General features: G+C 42.2%; 1 protein-coding gene across 2 annotated transcripts in view; it reads left to right on the forward strand.

The window, feature by feature from the left end:
* Positions 1–3,198: 3,198 nt before the first annotated feature.
* Positions 3,199–22,882, forward strand: part of atxn1a (ataxin 1a) — a 155,901-nt gene continuing 136,217 nt past the window's right edge. For both annotated transcript variants that reach the window (XR_013965581.1, XM_080786757.1), the window contains exon 1: positions 3,199–3,311. The gene's annotated coding sequence lies outside the window, so the exon portion shown is untranslated. The remainder of the gene's footprint in view (positions 3,312–22,882) is intronic.

The following is a 22,882-nucleotide window of genomic DNA, read 5'->3' on the forward strand; positions in this document are numbered from 1 at the left end:
TGTAAAGACCTTTTTTTTGGTATTCAGACAGCCAGCAATGGGTAGAACGCTCCCCAAAAAATGTAGTCTGACTCTAACACATCTAGGGGTCGCATTCAAATTAAGATTTTCCTAGAGGCTTTGTAATTGGTTTTGGGAGCGTACCTATGTTCCCCAGGTTCTATGTTCCCCACCATGCAAAAAAGGTTCTTTGTTCCCCACTTAGAATAAACCTAAACCAGACACCTATAACCTAGTAATTTTAGTAATTATAGTATTGAACAAGGAAAACAACCGCACACTGTCTTCAAATGCAGTGACCACCATTTATTAGGGAAATAGCAACGTTTCGGCCTTCATCAGGCTATCTTTATGAACACAAATGAGAAAGCATCCTTTTTGTAGGCTGTTTGGCCTAAAGGTAAGCCTATCAGAACAAACAAAATTACATGACATCACTCAACTTAAGGTGACAGGTACTCATGTGGTTAAATGAGAACAAAAAAAGTCATATAAAGAACTCAATACACCCATGAAAAGTAATAAGAAAAAAACATTATAATCCAAATTAATCATGACAGTATACAAATGGTAATATTGTTAAATACAGTATACAAGCATCATGATCAAGCAACATATTGCAGGTTGAAACTTCATGAAAAACTGTCCCTGTGAAAGAGAAAAGGGAACAGTTTACAAGAGGTTAAAACCAGGTACAAAATCAAATCAACAACAATACAATAAGTTACAAACTATATGGAGCAAACTAAAGGATAAAATCAAAGATCACAGCATGACATTTAATAAAAGTTCATCATTAAGGCCTCTAGGTGCCAATGTTTGGAGTGTGAAGATCCAGAATGCTTCACGTCTCTTTAACAGCAAATCATGATCGCCACCTCTGTGTGGCGGATCAACTTGTTCAATGCTGCAGAAACGTAAAGATATGTCATGCTTGTGATCATTGAAATGTACCGCCACTGGGTAGTCTCTATCATTTCTTCTAATAGAGCTTTTGTGCTCGCTTATCCTTAGCTTCAGTTTCCTAGTGGTTTTGCCCACATATGCTAGACCACAAGGACAGCGCAGCATGTAAATGACATGAGTGGAAGCGCAAGTAATGACACGGTTGATGGGAAACAATTTGCTAGAGTGCGGGTGGCCAAAATGATAAGTTTTGTATGTATTATTGCATTGGGCGCAATTGCCACAGCGGTAATTGCCGTTGGGTAGAGGGGCTAGCAGTGTCTGGCTGGCGTATCAAAGTGTATTGTAGGTTGCTATTAAAGCTGTTCAAAAGTAGGTGACGTTCATCACTGGTTCCTTGATATAGGCAAAAAACGTCATCTATATACCTATACCATTTTAAAATGTTGTGCAAATGTGCATTTCGTTCTGGGTTAAAAACATACTTTTCTTCAAAGAACCCAACATATAAATTTGCATAGTTGGGCGCACAAATGGAACCCATGCTAGTACCAGACACCTGTAAATAAAAATCGCCATTGAACTTGAAGTAATTATTTTTCATTACCCATTTTGTAAGTTCAATGATGAAGTTATTAGGCGGATTAACAGTAGCGTCATGGTTATTGAGATAATAGCCTTTGTGTAGAGGCTGGCAACATCAAAAGTAACCAAAATAACATCATCCGGTAAATCAGTGATACCAGAAATATTGTTAATAAAATCAGTAGAGTCTCGAATGTATGCTGGTAAAGAATGTACATAGGGTTTGATGAAGTAGTCAACAAATTCAGATAGAGGAGCCAACAAAGAATTAGTTTGGGCAACAATAGGACGGCCCGGAGGATCAATAAGTGATTTATGTATTTTAGGCAGTGTATACATCACCGGGCGGACTGGGTGCTGACAATATAGGAAGCCATGTTCAGATTAGTGATCCAGCCATTATTTTATATTAATTTTCTTGTAGACAGTCGTTTTTGACAATTGAGACATAATCTCAGCTTCATATTTATCTTTATCCTGAATGCAAATGCCACCTCCCTTATCTGCAGGTTTAATCACTATGTTTTTGTCATTAATGAGTTCATTCAATGCCGTCTTTTCATTGTCCGTTAGATTTCTTTCAACATGAAATGGCTGATTAATCTCTTTCATGATATCTTGTTCAACCAATCTACAAAACGTGTTAATAGAGGCATTGGGTGTGTTTGGACAAAACGTGCTTTTCTGTCTGAAAGAGGTGGAGGCAGGTAGGCCTATAGCACTAGCAGTAGCAGTAGCACTCCGGTCTGTTTTCCTTGTTCAATTTTGGGGCAGCACCGTACCCTCTCCTACACACCTGTCGTTTGTAGGTGTGCAAAAGCTTTGCTTTTCAGTAATTCTAGTATGATAAAGGTATTTTAGCAACTTAGTCTTAGTGTTACTTTTAGTAGCAAATTCTGATTTATGCTCAGTCTTTGAACAATCCATTGAACTTTAGGCCTGCCTAGGCTACTTAAACTATCTAATTAACACTACCATTAAATACACTAAAACATAATTGCTCAGACTCTTGAACAAAGATGGCAAAAACAAACATTGTTTGTTCTGTACAAAACACTGAAGTCCTTAAACACTAACCCTAAACCCTAAGGTAAGTGGGGAACATAGAACCTGGGGAACATAGGGATGACCCCGTCAATTTTACTGTCTATTTCCTGATTGGTTAGTCATTTCGACCGGGTTTCTTTTTTTCAACCAATGACAAAGCTTCTAAGAACATCTTTGAATGCAGATTGCGGCCCCTGGATGTGTCAAAGAGACTGAGAGACTACATTTGCTGGCTGTCTGAATACCAACATTTTTTTTAATGAAATGTTTGACATATTATTGCTTATAGCAGCTTTAACATTGTGAAGTACATATTGATGATGTCATCAAGATGTACTTCACAATGTTAATGATTTATTTTCAGACCTACAGTTATAGAAAACACAGAATGAGGGGACTTTATTAATAATTATTTCCACACAACAGCTCTAATGTATATTAATGACAGTAAAATGTTGTTAAATGAGTGGAATTCCCTTTTAAGTAACTGTTATTTATTTTGAAAAATCAGCGACCGGAAGTCAAGTGCTTACGCTGGTCCAACTTGACGCAGGGTTCTCTCCTATGCACGCACACGCGCACACACACACACACACACACACACACACACACACACACACACACACACACACACACACACACACACTGTAACACACGCACCGCAAGCCCAGACATCAGTAGTAGGGGAGAGACGTTTCCTCCGTCAGCGGCGCTGGAGCAAAGCTAGGAGAGGAGAGAGACTCACACACTCTCCATTACACCGGGTCCGCACAGTAAGTAACACACCGTACGGCTCGGTTCTTTTAAGCTGACATTGCTTTCTTTCTTCTTTTAATTTAACCAAAGTGCCAGTTGTTGTAAATGTATGCTCTCTCTTTAGCTGTGTGTTGTTGGGAGAGGAAAATGGCTGAGAGAGAGAAGAGAAACAACTAGGCAGGGTCTGTCTGTCTCGCGCAGACGCGCTGCTTTATTATTATCGTCCCAAACTATAAAAAGCCTTTAGGAAATGTTTTACTTTTTAGTTTTACACTCTGACATGTTTTGTATTCGTGCACCGGTTGTGTGTGTGTGTGTGTGTGTGTGTGTGTGTGTGTGTGTGTGTGTGTGTGTGTGTGTGTGTGTGGACTGTGTGGAGTTCGGGTTCTGACACTGTCATGTCGAAGTGAAAACGCAAAGTAGTGTTTTATGAAGTGGGACAGAACAGAGAGAAGGGAGCGGAGCTTCGGGTCGGCAGCTGACTCGGCTCCACTACTATAGTAACTGCGCCACTCCAAACATTTTTCCTCCTCGTTCAATAATTTTTCATTGATATGATTATTTTCTTTGTAACAGCTGGGCTGTAAACTGTTTGAACTGTTGTACTGACAGCAGAAGCTGTCAAAGCGAGGCTTGTCCCCTGTTTCCCCCCTTCTCTCTCTCTCTCTCTCTCTCTCTCTCTCTCTCTCTCTCTCTCTCTCTCTCTCTCTTTCAACCGCGGAAGTGCAGATCTCTGTCTGGTATACAAAAAATACAGAAAACTAATATCACTTCCCAGCTTTGAAAATAAATACCCAGGACTTTACCCTGTGTCTTCAGTTCAACTGTCTTTATAATTGTGTTCTATGTTACTACACCACACTGTGTGGTGGTGGTGGTGGGGGGGGATTCATCATTGTAAAGGACACACGGGGTTTGTGATTGCTGCCTGGACGACTGACTACCCGTGATGTCATTCATCCGAGCTTTGGATCATTATATAACGGGACTCACTCACTGTAGTGTAGGGGAAAGCCTAGTGTGATGGTGGAAGCAGCCTATTTTTACTCTTGTTTACAGTCAGTCAGTAGTAGGATGGAAGGCTACACTGTGAAAAGGCTGGGCGTCAATTGAATCCTGGGAGTCAGTCAGTGCACAAACAATGGAACCAATGGAGTATTATTTATGGGTCCAGTTAGTTCCATTTGTAGGCTGCCTGCTACACTCCAGTGTTGTTTTTGGCAGCACATTTATATTTTAGTTTAGTCATAGTCTTTTGGAATGAAACTTCATTTAGTTTTAGTCACCTGGAATGTCTTGGTGTTATAGTCTAGTTTTAGTCGACTAAATATAATATTTTAGACGACTAATTCTACAGTTTATTTAGTCGACTAAAATATATATTTGACGGGCCTTGATACCGTCGTAATGGCTGATTTTACACGACGTGTTGTGAGCTTGTAGATCTGCTATTTTCAGCATTTAAACCAAGTGGATATTTTGTCCACTAGTCCCTTCGTAACATGTTGGTCTCTCATTTAGTTTCCATTTAGTTTTTGTCAGTGAAAAAAGGCAGTCGACCAACATTTCCCCTCTTGGTTTTTTGCTGCTACACTCCCAGAGTTACTCTCCCGTATAAAGGTCCAGTTGGTTCCATATTTGCACTCAAGAGTTTTATTAACATGAGGATTGTACTGTGTAGAAAGAAGGGCTTCAACAGCCCATGTTGTGCTGCAGAGTCAGACCCATATACAGTAGTTTAAAATTCATATGGCGTATTGTACGGTACTGTCTACTGTATAATGTCTACTGTATAATGTTTGCCCCATCAGTCATGAGCAAAATGTTGCTATCACTCGATTAGCTGTGAATATTCACATGCGTGGAGAGATGTTGTGTGAATATGCAAATTCACTACCGGTATCACATATATTAGACGGCACACATTGTTATTAATTTATGCACATCATGCATGTTATATTTGCACATTTCTGCCTGAGGGACAGCAATACTTTTTGATTATTATGCCCAAGCATTTTTGGACGGGAGCCATACGGGTATGTCATATATTTGTGAACAGACAAAAAGTCAACCCTGTTGTTGGCCTTGCTATAAATAATATCTAAATGAGATGACTTGAGCCAAAAATGTGTCTCTCCATAAGGTTTCTGTGTGATATTGCTTGTGGTTAGCCTGTTTGTTTTGGCCTCGTGCCATGCAGCCATAGTTGTCGAGGACTGGATGGATCACACTGTTCTTTCTTCCCATGAACCTGAGGATTTGGCCAGAAGCTGCCTGTCAACAAAGCATAACACTGTATGTAGGCCACGCTACCTACATGCCTCCTGAAACCAAGACTTTTCACTTGGCACAGATGTTGTATTTTCATATCGGTCTAGTCATGTTTAATCTGGAGGGGCCGTGCTTTAGCCCACTCTGGACAGGAACACCCCTTTGTGTTTTAAGCATTATGTTATACTTTAGCTGTTGAAAAATAGCAGATCTTCAAGCTCATAGTGCGAGTGCCGCGCTACGAGCTTGTAGATCTGCTATTTTAGAAAAACGTGGAAATGTGTCGCAAATCTTTGAATATATATTCTTTCGGTTTTTAACTCAAATCTTTGCTGCTGGAGGGGTTCCTGGTATAACATATTTTTCAGATGGCGGCTGGCGGCCAAATACATATAATTTTGGGGGTCCTTGACGTGAAAATGTTTGACTACGACTAACATAGAAACGTGGGTTTTTCAGAAAACTGTCAGGATTTAGAAGGCATTTGTAGAATTGTCCTCAGGTCTAAATGCGTTCGATTGTATTCATTTTGAAGTGATCCACTCGACCATTAAAGCTGTACTTGTGCCATGAGTTCAGCTGTGCTTTAATACCGGCACAACACACACTACAGTATGAGTACACTTCATATTTAAATCATTAGCCTCTTGGGCAAAGAGCTTTTTGTCATGCACTTTGCATGAAAACTTTAATGTTCAGTATTCTTTCTTTGTGAATATTCAAATCTTTCAACAACACAAGGACCATTTCTCATTAATCTTTGACTTTGACCCGTTGATTTTTGTGTAACAGTCTGCTATGATTGATTCATTTGATTGATGAATTTATTAACAGATTGGAGAATTACAGTACATTTCAACTCAATACAAAACTGTTAACTGTGAACGACACCATAAAGTATTACACTTGTTTACAATAGGGTTCAATTCATCATTCTGTAACAACAACACGACTCTCAGTCCCTCCATGGATAAAAGCAGAGACTCTGTCCTCAAATTTAATATGATTTCATTGTCACAACTTCACAAGGCAAATGTCTGTTGAATGTTGAAATGTTAATGTCGTTAGGGCTGCCAATACAATATATCAATGATATTGGATGATATGAGACTATATAATGCGGAATATTGTGATATGGCATTGGCAGAAGTGCTGTCTTTTACTGTTCCCGGATTTAAGTGAAGTGAATACTGTTCTAGTTTTTATATTATTTGCCTATATTTTGAGGGACGCTATAGCCCCTCCTATATTCAGCTATTAGTATAGATTTTCGTCTTACGCAAAGTTAATTAAATTCCCATTGACAATGAATGGACAATTTTACGCATAGTGTCTGAGCAAATCGCACGATGATAAGAGCACCCGTCACCTCACATGGGTGTGATTTTTATTACATTTATAAATGTATACAAATTAAGTAGAACAAACTAGAAAGGTATACATGAAATAGTACCACTATTAATGATACCAGTACTTTTAAGTTTAATAATGACGATAATAATACAAACCTACCAAAACATGCGATTGCTATTTCCCCCTAGCCTTTGATCCTGTATGTGCCACTCACTTTCAAATGCTAATGAGAGGCGATTATGGGCCACTGTGTCCTAATCACAGGCCATTTGGATGAGCTTGGCTCATTTGTCAATGCCACTGCCATCCGTGCACACAGGCAAGTGCACGAAGAACAGGGAGCTAGAGTCACTGAATGCTGGCGGTGTGTGTGTGTGTAGTATGTAATGTATATTCATACAAATGTACACTGACATATGTACATAGGATTGCATGACTTTGCACTATTACATTGCACTAGCACTATTGCACTTTGGGTTAATGATACACAGTATGGTTATTTATTTGTATGCCAGTGGTGAAGCTCTAAACTGAATTTCGTTGTTTTGTGCAAGCAATGACGACAAAGGTCTGTCTGTCTGATGTTTTGCAGCCTTTCTAACCTCTCTCTTTCCGTATTACTCTCTCTCTGGCTATCACAACCTCTGTGTGGGGAATAGAGTTACTCTCTCTCTGGCTATCACAACCTCTGTGTGGGGAATAGAGTTGGAGTGAGATTTCCAGGACTGAGTAGTAGTAGTAGTGAGTACTTTGTGGGCGGCGCTTTCACAGATGAGCTATGCAGTGACATAATGTTGACCTCTGCAGGTACAGGTTGTATGATTCAGACGACTGACCAATGAGAGAAGTGTGTGTGTGTGTGTGTGTGTGTGTGTGTGTGTGTGTGTGTGTGTGTGTGTGTAAAATGGGTGGTGTTGACCTGGGGTCGGTATCAACCTGTGCTTGCTGTAGTACTTATGGCCATGCATGTCTGTACACACACACTAATACAAGTTGGCAGAACGTGCACCATGACAAGCCACGTTGCTTAACACATCGATCTGACGTGCTCTCTCTCTGCTTTTCTAAGCTCTCTGTTAGTAGAGACAGAACTGCAGAGAGACATTCAATGTGTGCAAAGAGGAGTTAACGGGCAATTATGGGCACTAGATTTGCCCGTAAACCTCAAGTTTAGCGGGCATATATACAGTAATATACAGGTGTGATGGTACAATTCGGGAGTTTACCGGAGTTTGTTGGAAAGTATAACGGGAGTTTCCTGTAATATTCACATCCGTATTCCATGCTTTTTGCGCAGTGGTTCTCTGGTGATATGCAACTTTGTGCATATGCTGAAATGAGAAATGCTCATGATGTGTGTTTTTAATTCCCCATCTTCCATATCTGGTAAAGGGGCTATATATGCTCTCAGCTCTTGCTGTGGGCCCTTCCTCTGTCTGTCTGTCTGTCTGTCTCTCTGGATGTATATAAAATGTGCTGGGTTATGTATCACATTCTGTAACATGATATAAGTACTCTAAAGAACAATATGAAAAATGCAATAGATTGACATAATGTCAATCTTGAAACACCACGAACGCCCGGGGATATTTAGGAGAATTAGGACCGTTAAATCAGAGCGCCCAGCGATCTGCAGCAACGGAGCACATTTAGCGATGCACCAGGCGCCCTCTCGGATGTAGCTGAAGTAGCTAGATGTAGCTAGATTTCCAACCGAAAATGACTGACTGTTGCCCAACAGGCGCTCCCAGCCTGTGGAGCGATCCGCTCGGTTTTGATATCAATAAAGTTCCGTCCTTTTATTAATCTCCGTCCTGAGCGTCGAGCATTACTTTGATCGGATGGAGAACTCCGTTCATGCCGCTCAGGGTGGTTAATGTGTCTACTTACAATGTATGTGAAAGATATGTCACCAATACGTCTTCTTCATCTCATACACACATTCATCTTTAAGCTGCATCTTTCAGACATATTTTCACAGTGACGGGATGAAAGATAAACGTGAAATTATTGACCATCAGTGTTTCAGGACCTCATGGGCACCCCCCACCCCTGCTTTAATCAGACAGGACCGTGTCAGGAGGGGCTGATACTATACGCTGCGCAGGTCGGAGGGAATTGAATTAACCGCGATCAAACCGGGGATGGTGTGATCTCGTTATGTGGTGTCCTGGACTCTCTGACAGGTGAGATACTGAAGTGCGGCTTAGAAGCTCTACTGTGGTGAAATATGATAGACAGACAGATTGACATTAATGGACCGAGATGTGATGCGAGTGTGGGACTGAAGGATGGAGACTGAACATGGAAGGTGGCGGTGCATGGCGGCAAGGATGAATGAAAAGTCGAAGGTGTTAGTATGTGAGAAAAATGTGTGTGATGTGTGTTTGTGGGGGGGTGGGGGTTAAAGATTCAGATCAAGTAGATTGTTGGTCGAACGATGTGGTTCGCTCAGACCTTTTCAACTTTCTCTTTCATCCGCCTCTATTCATGATCGCTGTGGGAGGTGCGCACACATAAATGTGATCAATTAGAGTTTCTGTGTGTGTGTGTGTGTGTGTGTGTGTGTGTGTGTGTGCGCGCGTGTGTGAGTTGCATACAGGATGTATGTGTGAATCGTGCGCACTCTCCTCCTGTGCCAGCCCTATGGACGGCCTCTCCTTGAGTCTGAGACTTGCATAGATGTCTTTATGTGTCGTATTGAATTGAAACGCTGTAAGCATCAAGCTGAGCACAGCGACGTCGCCATAGCAGCCACTTGAAATGTCACTCCCGAGTTCACAGAATGTGCCGTTCAGAGAAAGCTACGGAGATGTATTTATTTCAAATATGTGGAATGTTCAACACCGCAACGTTTCTTCTTGTATTGCATCGTTTAGTACCGTGTGTTAATATACGACTACAAGATATGCACACCGGTGTTGTTTTTGGCAGCAAAATTCTATTTTAGTTTTAGTCGTAGTCGTTGGAATGAAACTTCATTCCGTTTTAGTCAAAAACAAATCGTCACCTGAAATTTTTAGTGTTTAGTCTAATTTTAGTCGACTAAATGTCATGCAGTTTTAGTCGACTAAATCTACAGTTGATTTAGTCAATTAAAATGTATTTTGGTGGGCCTTGATGGCGTCCTAATGGCTGATTTTACACTTCCTGAAAATAGCATTTCAGCATGCAACCAAGTGATAAATGACTTATACTGGATTATACTCTTGTCCACTAGTCCCTTCCTAACATTTTAGTCTAGTTTTTATTTGTTGACGAAATTGTCAATATATTTAGTCTTAGTTTCAGTCATCATAGCTTGGTTTTCATTTAGTTCCCATTTAGTTTTCGTCAGTGAAAAAACGTAGTCGACTATGACGATTTTCCCTCATAGTTTTAGTCGACGAAATCAACACTGATGCACACTGACTGCAGTGTGTAACTCCTTTTGACAAACCAATGAATCTCAGTCATGTTTTTGAGGGCTATCCCCTCCTATGTCCTGCTTTTAGTGTGTGTGTGTGTGTGTGTGTGTGCACAAACATTAAATTCCCATTGACAATGAATGGGCAATTTTACGTCATAGTAATTTTACGTATAACACAAACATTGATGACAAAGGTGAGGACGCAAATTGTGATTGGCCCGAATGAGATGATGTATGATGATGATGATGTACGATGATGAGAGTGCCCCTCACTTCACAAGGGTGTGATTATTTCCTATCTATTATATATTTGTAAAGTGGTACCCAAAAGTTGAAAGAAACCCAAAGCCACGAACGCTACGTCGCTACTGCAACGCCCACAACACCATCTTACACACTACACTCACACACACTCACACGGGCAGTGACGTCACACACTTACCCTTCGCAGTGTTCGGGACCTATCTCCTACTAAAGCGCACCTCGCCAACGCTGAAAACCAGCCGTCAAACAATAGTCTTTGCACTGGCACTAACACTGCCTCCCTTCCACACTCACGCCGGCAATGCATTTGTTTAATACAAACATTATCGCCCCAATCACCCACACCCCCGAGGCTTCCCTACACGGAACACTAACCACTGCTGCCTATGCTGTTGCCCCAACAGGTCCAGAAACAAGGCCTTTAACCACGCTACTTACATACACTACAACTCGCTTACAATTCGCAAACCTGGCAACACTGCCCTGGCTCACACGTCACCAGCTCTCAGAAATTCACAATCTGTTCTCTCCGTCTCTCGGCTCTCGCAGGAGAAGACACAAACAAGGAAGGGGAGCAATTGGATTTTGCTTATTCCTTCTAAATGTCTGTATTTAAAATATCACTGACACAGCGATTCCCTTACTTACATCAACATTGTTGTTTGTCAATAGTTGTTTTTTGCCTAAGTAAAACAATTAGACTGTTCGCTACTTCACATTGGCTTCTCATTGCATGCACACACACACACACGCACGCCTGTAAGCCACCCCCCCCACACACACACGTGTCACACACACACACACACACACACACACACACACACACACACAGGCGCGATTACATACAGTTTCATTCATGCAAACACGGCGCGCGGAGTGCGTGGAGTGCGTGGCGAAGTAACTCTGGGATTGAGTGGCCGCGAAGCGGGCGTGAAATTCTAGTATATATATATATACAGGTTTAATGTTTGTCTTTAGTTCAATGTTTGATTTAAAAACGCCATTGACAATGAAGGGAAAATCTACGTCATATTGTCCCTCATTACATCATATTGTCTCTTTATTGTTAATGCTCTTTAATGTTTGTGTTGGCACCGTTTGTTTTACATCACCTAATCAACATGAGTTAGACTTTAATATATGAGCCCCCCTCACTTCACATGATTTGATGATCACGTGATTTTTATACATTTACTGTATTACTTTTTTATTTAACTTTTCACTTTTGAAAAGTGACACAAACCACGGTTTGTGTGTGTGTGTTCACCCATCACGGTGCATGTTGGAATTAGTGACGCAGCGTTTATTTTTGAAGTGACCTGTAATCGATATTGATCTTCTGAATGGCCTCTAGCAGCATGTGAATGATAGACAGAGTGAGAGAATTAGACAGAGGACTCTGTGTCACTCTACAAACTAGTGTACCGCTGTTGGATCAATGAGCTACTGTACTGTACTGTACTGTACTGTACTGCTGCCGTGGGGAGGGCTTTCAGTCTGAATAATGAAGTGAAACTAAAGGAAAATTCAGACTGAGTGTCAGACTGTACTGTACTGTACAAGCCCTCCTCCATGGCCTGTCTGTGTCTTAGGCTGTGCAACAGTGACACTTGGTGGTGAACAAACGCTATAATGCTATTTTCGTGCTCTGACACAGTTATAGGGACACAGGGACAGACCCAGGGACATAGCCAGAGTTCGTTCTGCTCTACGTTTGTCCAATTGGATCGGTGTTGGTGGTGGGTTTGTTTCCCAGCAGGGCTGGTAGCCCCCCCCTCCCTCCCCCTCCCCTCATGGCTGCCCTTAGAGATGCCTGCAGTGACTGCTCTACCACAGCACACTGGCTACAGTACAGAATGACTGATGCTTAATTTATGCTTAGCTGTATGATGGTGTCCCGCGCCAAAAATAACTGTTCTGAGAGTCGGCAGCACGTCACATACAGTGCCTTGCAAGCTTGTGGGATGTGAGTGTACTGTGAAGCAGGGCGCATTCTATTCATTCTGTGGGATGTGAGTGTGAAGCAGGGCATTCTATTAATTCTGTGGGATGTGAGTGTGAAGCAGGGCATTCTATTCATTCTGTGGGATGTGAGTGTGAAGCAGGGCGCATTCTATTCATTCTGTGGGATGTGAGTGTGAAGCAGGGCGCATTCTATTCATTCTGTGGGATGTGAGTGTGAAGCAGGGCATTCTATTCATTCTGTGGGATGTGAGTGTGAAGCAGGGCATTCTATTCATTCTGTGGGGTGTGAGTGTGAAGCAGGGCATTCTATTCATTCTGTGGGATGTGAGTGTGAAGCAGGGCATTCTATTCATTCTGTGGGATGTGAGTGTGAAGCAGGGCATTCTATTCATTCTGTGGGGTGTGAGTGTGAAGCAGGGCATTCTATTCATTCTGTGGGATGTGAGTGTGAAGCAGGGCATTCTATTCATTTTGTGGGGTGTGAGTGTGAAGCAGGGCATTCTATTCATTCTGTGGGATGTGAGTGTGAAGCAGGGCATTCTATTCATTCTGTGGGATGTGAGTGTGAAGCAGGGCATTCTATTCATTCTGTGGGATGTGAGTGTGAAGCAGGGCATTCTATTCATTCTGTGGGATGTGAGTGTGAAGCAGGGCATTCTATTCATTCTGTGGGGTGTGAGTGTGAAGCAGGGCATTCTATTCATTCTGTGGGATGTGAGTGTGAAGCAGGGCATTCTATTCATTCTGTGGGATGTGAGTGTGAAGCAGGGCGCATTCTATTCATTCTGTGGGATGTGAGTGTGAAGCAGGGCGCATTCTATTCATTCTGTGGGATGTGAGTGTGAAGCAGGGCATTCTATTCATTCTGTGGGATGTGAGTGTGAAGCAGGGCATTCTATTCATTCTGTGGGATGTGAGTGTGAAGCAGGGCATTCTATTCATTCTGTGGGATGTGAGTGTGAAGCAGGGCATTCTATTCATTCTGTGAGATGTGAGTGAAGCAGGGCATTCTATTCATTCTGTGGGATGTGAGTGTGAAGCAGAGCGCATTCTATTCATTCTGTGGGATGTGAGTGTGAAGCAGGGCGCATTCTATTCATTCTGTGGGATGTGAGTGTGAAGCAGGGCATTCTATTCATTCTGTGGGATGAGAGTGTGAAGCAGGGCATTCTATTCATTCTGTGGGATGTGAGTGTGAAGCAGGGCATTCTATTCATTCTGTGGGATGTGAGTGTGAAGCAGGGCATTCTATTCATTCTGTGGGATGTGAGTGTGAAGCAGGGCATTCTATTCATTCTGTGGGATGTGAGTGTGAAGCAGGGCATTCTATTCATTCTGTGGGATGTGAGTGTGAAGCAGGGCATTCTATTCATTCTGTGGGATGTGAGTGTGAAGCAGGGCATTCTATTCATTCTGTCTGTGGGATGTGAGTGTGAAGCAGGGCATTCTATTAATTCTGTGGGGTGTGAGTGTGAAGCAGGGCATTCTATTCATTCTGTGGGGTGTGAGTGTGAAGCAGGGCATTCTATTCATTCTGTGGGGTGTGAGTGTGAAGCAGGGCATTCTATTCATTCTGTGGGATGTGAGTGTGAAGCAGGGCATTCTATTCATTCTGTGGGGTGTGAGTGTGAAGCAGGGCATTCTATTAATTCTGTGGGATGTGAGTGTGAAGCAGGGCATTCTATTCATTCTGTGGGGTGTGAGTGTGAAGCAGGGCATTCTATTCATTCTGTCTGTGGGATGTGAGTGTGAAGCAGGGCATTCTATTAATTCTGTGGGGTGTGAGTGTGAAGCAGGGCATTCTATTCATTCTGTGGGGTGTGAGTGTGAAGCAGGGCATTCTATTCATTCTGTGGGGTGTGAGTGTGAAGCAGGGCATTCTATTCATTCTGTGGGATGTGAGTGTGAAGCAGGGCATTCTATTCATTCTGTGGGGTGTGAGTGTGAAGCAGGGCATTCTATTAATTCTGTGGGATGTGAGTGTGAAGCAGGGCATTCTATTCATTCTGTGGGATGTGAGTGTGAAGCAGGGCATTCTATTCATTCTGTGGGATGTGAGTGTGAAGCAGGGCACGTCACACGTGTGAAGTGAGGGGCGCTTTGGTTTGCTTTTGTACGTCACAGGGGGCATGCTTAAAGAAAGTCCATTAGACGTGGCTGCTACATGACGTCACAGGGGGGAATGCTGATTTTGCGGGCGCATGGATGAGGCAAACTGTCTGAAAGCCAGACGTTGGAGGGGCTATAGAGCCGCTCAAAAAACGAAAACAATAAAGAATGTGCCAGATTAAAAACAATAAAAAGTTAATAGAACAATGGCTATAATAAGCTCCTTCTTCCGCTCTTCCTCAGTGATGACGAGGTTGTTGACTTTGTTGCTGAATTGGTGGATTGTCATTCTCCCGACGACTCCTCTTCTTCTCCTGCATTTCTCTCTCTCCAGACAGCGTGCCAAGTTCCTTATCCTTATCAGTGCCAGCAGAGGATTACAGGGAGGAGTTGACACTGACTGCCAGTCAGACAGATCTCACATCCTCCTGTCTTCTCCTACAGTGACAGGTCAGGGACACTGAGACAAACTGACAGTCTGGGACATAGCCAGAGAGAGAGAGAGAGACGCACGCGCACACTCGCACAGAGTGAAGTGAGGTTGCGAACAGGACTATTGCTGTGTTATTTATAGCCTGCTTACAACTACAAAAATATTATGTCACGCACAAAACTGACATCAAGTTATGCTACAGTACACACACAGAGAATAACATGTATTGGACTCAGCCATTATGACTTGGTTCGCGCCGCGGTCTTAAGCTGATGCTTCTTCTGCTGTCACCCATGATTTCGATTTTCGACTGCCCTATATTGATGGTTTCAGAGCAGCAGTTGTGTGCAAGCATTGCTTTCATCCCCACCCTCTCTCACCCCACAGTACTCAGGGAAAACATTCTATGGCATTTGCTCGATCTGCATGCAGTCTCAACGTCGTTAACACTAACGTCTTTTCAGAGGATGCCTAGACCATTGAATCATATTTACCATTCCTGGCTGCATTTCAAATATAACATTCACTTAACCGTTGTAACAACGTTTTGCTGCTGTCATTCTGCACCAACCAACAAAGTGTAGCTCGATAATTAGTGTCGTTGACTCGTTGCCCTTAGGGCAACCAGACTATAGTCATTTTATAATAATAATTAGTGTCGTTGCCCTTATATTAGGGCAACCAGACTATAGTAATTTAATAATGATAATTAGTGTCGTTGCCCTTATATTAGGGCAACCAGACAGTCATTTTCCCGACTTTATTTGTAGAGTAACTCAAAAACATTTAGTATTTATCATTCTGCCCCTCTGTGATGTCGTGATGTGGGTCATTACATCATCATCAGACATCATCTACTGTACATACTGTACTTAGTGAGCTATTCGAGCCAGTGTTGTTTTCGTCGACTAAAACTAAGACGAAAAATGTTCGTCGACCGCCTTTTTTCAGTGGTGAAAACTAAATGGAAACTAAATTAAAACTTAAGCTATGATGACTAAAACTAAATATATTGACAATTTCGTCAACAAATGAAAAGTAGACTAAAACGTTAGGAAGTTATTTTACACTTGGTTTCATGCTGAAAATAGAAAATCTACAAGCTGCGACGCGTTGTGAGCTTGTAGATTTGCTATTTTCAGCAAGTGTAAAATCAGTCATTACTATGGCATCAAGGCTCCGCCAAAATACATTTTAGTTGACTAAATCAACTGTAGATTTAGTCGACTAAAATCTTATGGTAGTCGACTAAACTAGACTAACACAAAAACATTCCAGGTGACTTAAATATGACTTAAACTAAATTTAAGTTTCAGTCCAAAGACTATGACTAAACTAAAATAGAAATTTGCTGCCAAAAACAACACTGATTCGAGCCCACACTGTTTCTTTAGTGTGGTCGGTGCAACCACACCTGCAATTTCCCAAAATTGAGAATTCTGTAGTTATCACCATGGTGATAGAAATTATTTGATGTAATTTTAGATATAATTATTATACAGTATTTTCAACACAAATTCCCTGCATACTGCCTTGATGCCGCAAGTGCCAAGTGGTTTATTGATTACAGCTGAGCTGAACAACCTGCTGGTGCATATAATATATATATATATATATAATATAATCACACACACACAGACAGAACTTCGTGGAGGTGCTGGGTTAAAAAAATGAGCACACGTGCTTACACGCTATCATGCTATCCCGCCTGAAAGCACGTAATGTCTCTTTGAATACCCTATTTATCAGTCACACATTTGTATCAACTTCTGAAATCTTGGCATCATTCCACACCTAGAAATCTGAAGAGAAAGGAAACCGTGGTCTGGAGACTGGTCAAACAAAATACCAATTTGAGGTTTCTTGATAAGATGCCACCCGTAATCTTTGTGCAGCCTTATCTGTGGGGGCGCTCCTCCTCCGTGTGCAAGTTCCCTGGCTGGGCCCAGGCCTGGACCGGACCCCCGCTGCCATGGCAGGGCGTGCGGCAAGCACAGGGCGTGTGTGGGTATCAACAATGACTTAATCCATTCTGGACGGGAACCCCTTTCGGTGTTTCAAGCATTATGTTATGCTTTAGCTATTGAAAAATAGCAGACCTACAAGCTACGAGCTTGTAGGTCTGCTATTTTTGAAGAATCGTGCAAATCTTTGAATATATATATTCTTTCAGAGCGAACGTTTTTAACTCAAATATTTGCTTCTTGGGGGGGGTCCCTGGAACAGCATATTTTCAGGTGGGGGTCGTCGGCCAATTACATATATTTTTGCGGGTCCTTGACATGAAAATGTTTGATAATGACCGACATAAAAACATGAGGATTCTATGTCAGGATTTAGAAGACATTTGTAGAATCGTCCTCGGGTCTAAATGGGTTAAGTGTGAGCCAGGAGGATATGCATCGAGGGAGGAATTCAATAACAGGAAAACGGCCAGTGATACAAACAATCCATGGAATACCGAAACCCACCCTAAACCTCTGGCGGTCCTGGCACCACCTCGCCTTGTGCTGCTACTATTTTCACTTGATGATGCTGATGTCAGGTGTGTGTGTGTGTGTGTGTGTGTGTGTGTGTGTGTGTGTGTGTGTGTGTGTGTGTGTGTGTGTGTGTGTGTGTGTGTGTGTGTGTGTGTGTGTGTGTGTGTGTGTGTGTGTGTGTGTGTGTGTGTGTGTGTGTGTGTGTGTGACTGTGTGTGTATTTTACACACATGTCAGTCCAAAGATCATGTGTGTTTCATTGTAACTCTGTACCCCTACAATGAAATGGTGTTTCTGGGCAGTCTCTGCCCAGCTGTGATTTTGTGCCATGTTTGCTCATGCTCGGTCACTTCCCTGTATATTTAAGTCAGTGGTGGCATCTCAAAAGTTCTATTCTCGACGACTTCCTCGCTTCTCATGAAGTTTTTGTTTTGCTTTTGTTTTTATTCTTTTATTTTCTTCCTGAAAATGTGTCACAGTGAAACCTCAAATGATTTCAGTGTTTCATTTCGGAGAGAGAGGCAGTGGAAGTGACTATACTCGATATATCGCACACACAAAGCCCTTTCCTTTCCTGCAAGGCTATGGTTTGAAGGAGATGCTGGGCTGGTTTTTAGATCGATTCATGGCTGAACAGCTGGCATTTTTCTGTCTATGCCTCATGTCATGCCTGCCTAGCTGGCAATCTAAGTGAATGAATGGCTGTGGTTCAGCCTCGACTGACTGGATGCCTGGCTGTCCAGCTCACTGAATAGATGTCCTGGCTGCCTGGCTGTTTTTTGACCTCGCTGGCAGGGACTGGAAGGGTATTTAACCCAAACATGTCTTCTAAATCATGACAGTTTTCTGAAATACCTATGTTTTTATATCAGTGGTTCTCAATATTTCATGTCAAGAACCCCCAGAATTATCTGTATTTGGCCGCAGACCCCCATCTGAAAATCTGTTGTTCCAGGGACCCCCCCCAGAAGCAAAGATTTTAGTTAAAAGCGTTTGCTCCGAAGGAATATATATTCAAAGATTTGTGCCACATTTTCACAATTTTTTAAAAATAGCAGACCTACAAGCTCGTGCTGCACTATCAGCTTGTAGATCTGCAATTTTTCAATAGCTAAAAGTTTAACATAATGCTTAAAACACCAAAAGGGGTTCCCGTCCTGAATGAGTTAATAGCGTGAGGTAGTAATCAAACATTATTTATACCTCCTGATTTTACTCCTTTCAGAGTAAAATCTCCCTCATCTGCTGGGCACTCTAGCGCCTTTTATTTTGAAAGTTACTGTGTCCATGTGTGACCGACCGTGCACACACCTTGTAACCTTTATAGCTGTGTGTTTGAGAGAAGGGGGTTTTGACACCGTAAAATGAGGTTAACAGGCGTTTCCACTTTCCATGTGTCTCCACTGTCATATGCTCAACAATAGGATAAACTAGTTTTCTGCTACCTGACCTCTACATTGACTGTACAAACCGACAGGACACACACACACACACACACACACACACACACACACACACACACACACACACACACACACACACACACACACACACACACACACACACACACACACACACACCGCCTTCTATGACTGTATTTCTCCATCCACAGGGGCTAGTTCGTTGCCAAGAAAAATACCTGTGGTAAAAGAATTGACCGAAGTGACCTAATGGGGAATTACTAAGCTTTATTGTCTAGACTAAAAATAACACGCGTGGCCGTCATTTTAGTACAGTCTCAGTCTGCGTCTGTCTGTCGTCATTGGAAGCTCTCGATGAAAACGCTTCCCCCACTGAGAATGTACTGTGCTGCGCTATGAGCTTGTAGATCTGCTATTTTTCAATAGCTAAAGTATAACACAATGCTTAAAACACACAGAGGTTCCCATCTAGTTACGACCCCCCCCCCCCCCTCCCCCAGAAGCAAAGATTTGAGTTAAAAAAGTTTGCTCTGAAAGAATATATATATTCAAACATTTGGGCCACATTTTCACGATTTTTCATCTGCTATTCTTTCAACAGCTAAAGCACAACGTAATGCTTTAAAACACCAATAGGGGTTCCTATTTAACAACATAAATAGTTAACAACATAAAATACAAAGATGCTGAGGCACACACACTATCAGTCACTTGTGCAAGTAAGAGACATCGCTTAGCGGCGGCAGATATCGGTGAAATAGGACATTGTGCAACATTATGTTAACCAAACCAGACAGCCGATATACGAGTTACAAATGATATTTTATTGTCTGTGACGTGAACACAGAATGCGTGATGATTGCATCAGTGTGCTCCGACAGGACCCAATATACCACGAGTAATTGTGATAGATGGTACACTAGACACCAATATTGTGGGTTTGCTGAGCAAACACTATTGTCAGCCGGTGCAGTCATAAATAAAGAATACTGATCACACTTGTTGCATGTTGGTGCAGGCACATGGAATACAGAAGTAGTCTGAACTCAAAGTATTGTCGGTTAAGTATTAGAAATGCTACTACTGGGATTTAAACGCACAATCTCCTGTTTACTGTGTTGTTTCTTTAACCAAGTAACACATTGCTGTGATTATAAATAAGGTGGATCATTCTACAAAATTGTCCTTCTCAGTCACAGTCGGTAATATCATATGTTGTGGAAATTCAGGGTGATAAAAAAACAATTTGTTCAGAATAGAACTAGTACTATTAGTGCCGTGACTGCAGTTGAATGTCAAGGCTTTAGGTGACGTTTCCGATTAATCTGTTGCTGAATTTGGTTTAGAAGAGAGTGACATTTGAGTGCGAGAGTTAAGGTCAACATGAAAAAAATGCAACCTGTTGCATGTTGCAATGTTTTTGAGTAGCGCCAGCCCCTCCTAAGCCCAGCTGTGTGTGTTTGTGTGAATAATAGCGATGATCTGAATGGCTGAGCACCCCATAGCGATGATTTGATTGGCTGAGCACCCCATAGCGATGATTTGATTGGCTGAGCACCCCATAGCGATGATTTGATTGGCTGAGCACTTCATAGCGATGATTTGATTGGCTGAGCACCCCATAGCGATGATTTGATTGGCTGAGCACCTCATAGCGATGATTTGATTGCCTGAGGAAAGTACGTATCGCAGATAACAGGTGAGGACGGAAAAGTGCGGTCGCAAATTGTGATTGGCCTGAATGAGATGATGTATGATGATAAGAGTGCTGCTCACTTCTTCACACGGGTGTGATTTTTGACAGGGGTCACGCAAGCACACATTCATGATCACCAACAGCAGTGGTTTTCAATGTAATGAGTCAAGCACACGTTCATGATCACCAACAGCAGTGGTTTTCAATGTAATGAGTCAAGCACACGTTCATGATCACCAACAGCAGTGGTTTTCAATGTAATGAGTCAAGCACACGTTCATGATCACCAACAGCAGTGGTTTTCAATGTAATGAGTCAAGCACACGTTCATGATCACCACCAACAGCAGTGGTTTTCAATGTAATGAGTCAAGCACACGTTCATGATCACCACCAACAGCAGTGGTTTTCAATGTAATGAGTCAAGCACACGTTCATGATCACCAACAGCAGTGGTTTTCAATGTAATGAGTCAAGCACACGTTCATGATCACCAACAGCAGTGGTTTTCAATGTAATGAGTCAAGCACACGTTCATGATCACCACCAACAGCAGTGGTGCAAAATGCACCTTATTTTAATCTCTGACCAATAGTCATGTTTCCTATTGTGTCTCTTATGAGCATTGGAGGAGGAGGCATGGCCACTCAGCCTGCTTGGCTAACGCTACGTGACGCGGCGCCATTAGCTCCCCTCACGGCTCTCCACTGTGCCACCTCTAGCATGGCGCAGCTATACGAGATGGAGAGATGAGTGCTTTGGCAGGCTGACAGGACGCACACTATACCTAACTGATTGAAGGGTGTGTGTGTGTTTGTGTGTGTGTGTGTGTGTGTGTGTGGGGGGGTGTTGAGTAATACCTTTTTTTAAAGGCTCCTCACGCACACCATTTGCACTTAGAGAGAGTGGGTTGATGTTCAGCAGGGAAAGGTGTGTGTGTGTCACGTGCGCTGAGAGGTCAGTGAGTTTGTGTTTGTTGCTTCGCGCTGCGACGCGTTGTGAGCTTGTAGATCTGCTATTTTCAGCATGCAACCAAGTGTAAAATGACTTGTACTGGATCTCTTGTCCCTTCCTAACATTTTAGTCTAGTTTTTATTTTTTGACGAAATTGTCAATATATTATATTATTATTATACAGTTTTAGTCATCATTGATTAGTTTTCATTTAGTTTTCGTCAGTGAAAAAAGGTAGCTCATCCTCCTTCCTTTACAGCTGCGGAGAAGAGGATTTATGGGGTTTATGACTGTTATTGTTGTTGTTGTTGTTTGCTTCTAATCTTTTAAAACCTTCAGGCAAAGGTTCATACAGTAATGCCTCGTAAGTGTATTATGCCCTGATTCCTCTACTCGTTTGTGGGTTTTAATCCATTCTGAGCAGGAACCCCTTTTGGTGTTTGAAGCATTATGTTATATTTTAGCTATTGAAAAATAGCAGATCTACAAGTTCATAGCGCGGCACTGAGTGCCGTGCTACGAGCTCGTAGGTCTGCTATTTTTGAAAAATTGTGAAAATGCAGCACAAATATTATATTATTTCAGAGCGAACGTTTTTAACTCAAATCTTTGCTTCTGGGGGGTCACCGGAATAACATATTTTCAGATGGGGGTCGGCGGCCAATTACATATCATTTTTGGGGTCCTTGACATGAAATATTGAGCACCACTGATACAGAATTTTTAATTTTAATTTTTTTAAATATCGATGTCAGGCCTAAATTAGTTAAGCACCACTAGCCTTGCTGCTACAAGATTGCCATCTCATGTGGCTCAAATTAGGCTGTCCCACATAAATATGGAAAAGTTCAGTTTTTTATCCGAGGATGGCTTTAGGGTCCACACACACAGCAAAAGCTGTATAACTGATAGTGATGCACTAGTAATAACACTTTTTTTTTACTCAATTGAGTGGCAGTTTTTGCTGGCATGTACCTTTTTTATTTTGTATTTTAACAGTTTGTATTATATATATATATAATATATATATATTTATTTTTCTACCTTTATTGATAGGTTGAAAGTAGACTGACAAGAAATGGGGAGAGAGATGGGGGGGGGGGGGGGGGAGACATGCGGCAAAGGCCGTCAGGATCGGGAGTCGAACCCGTGGCATGCCGTCAGGCTGGCTCAGCAGCCTAGAGCTAACCGCCCGGACCCATTTAGGCCTAACGTCGAAATTTAAAAAAAATCT

This window comes from Protomyctophum bolini (genome assembly GCF_963924005.1).
Source record: "Protomyctophum bolini genome assembly, chromosome: 17".
NCBI lineage: Eukaryota > Metazoa > Chordata > Actinopteri > Myctophiformes > Myctophidae > Protomyctophum > Protomyctophum bolini.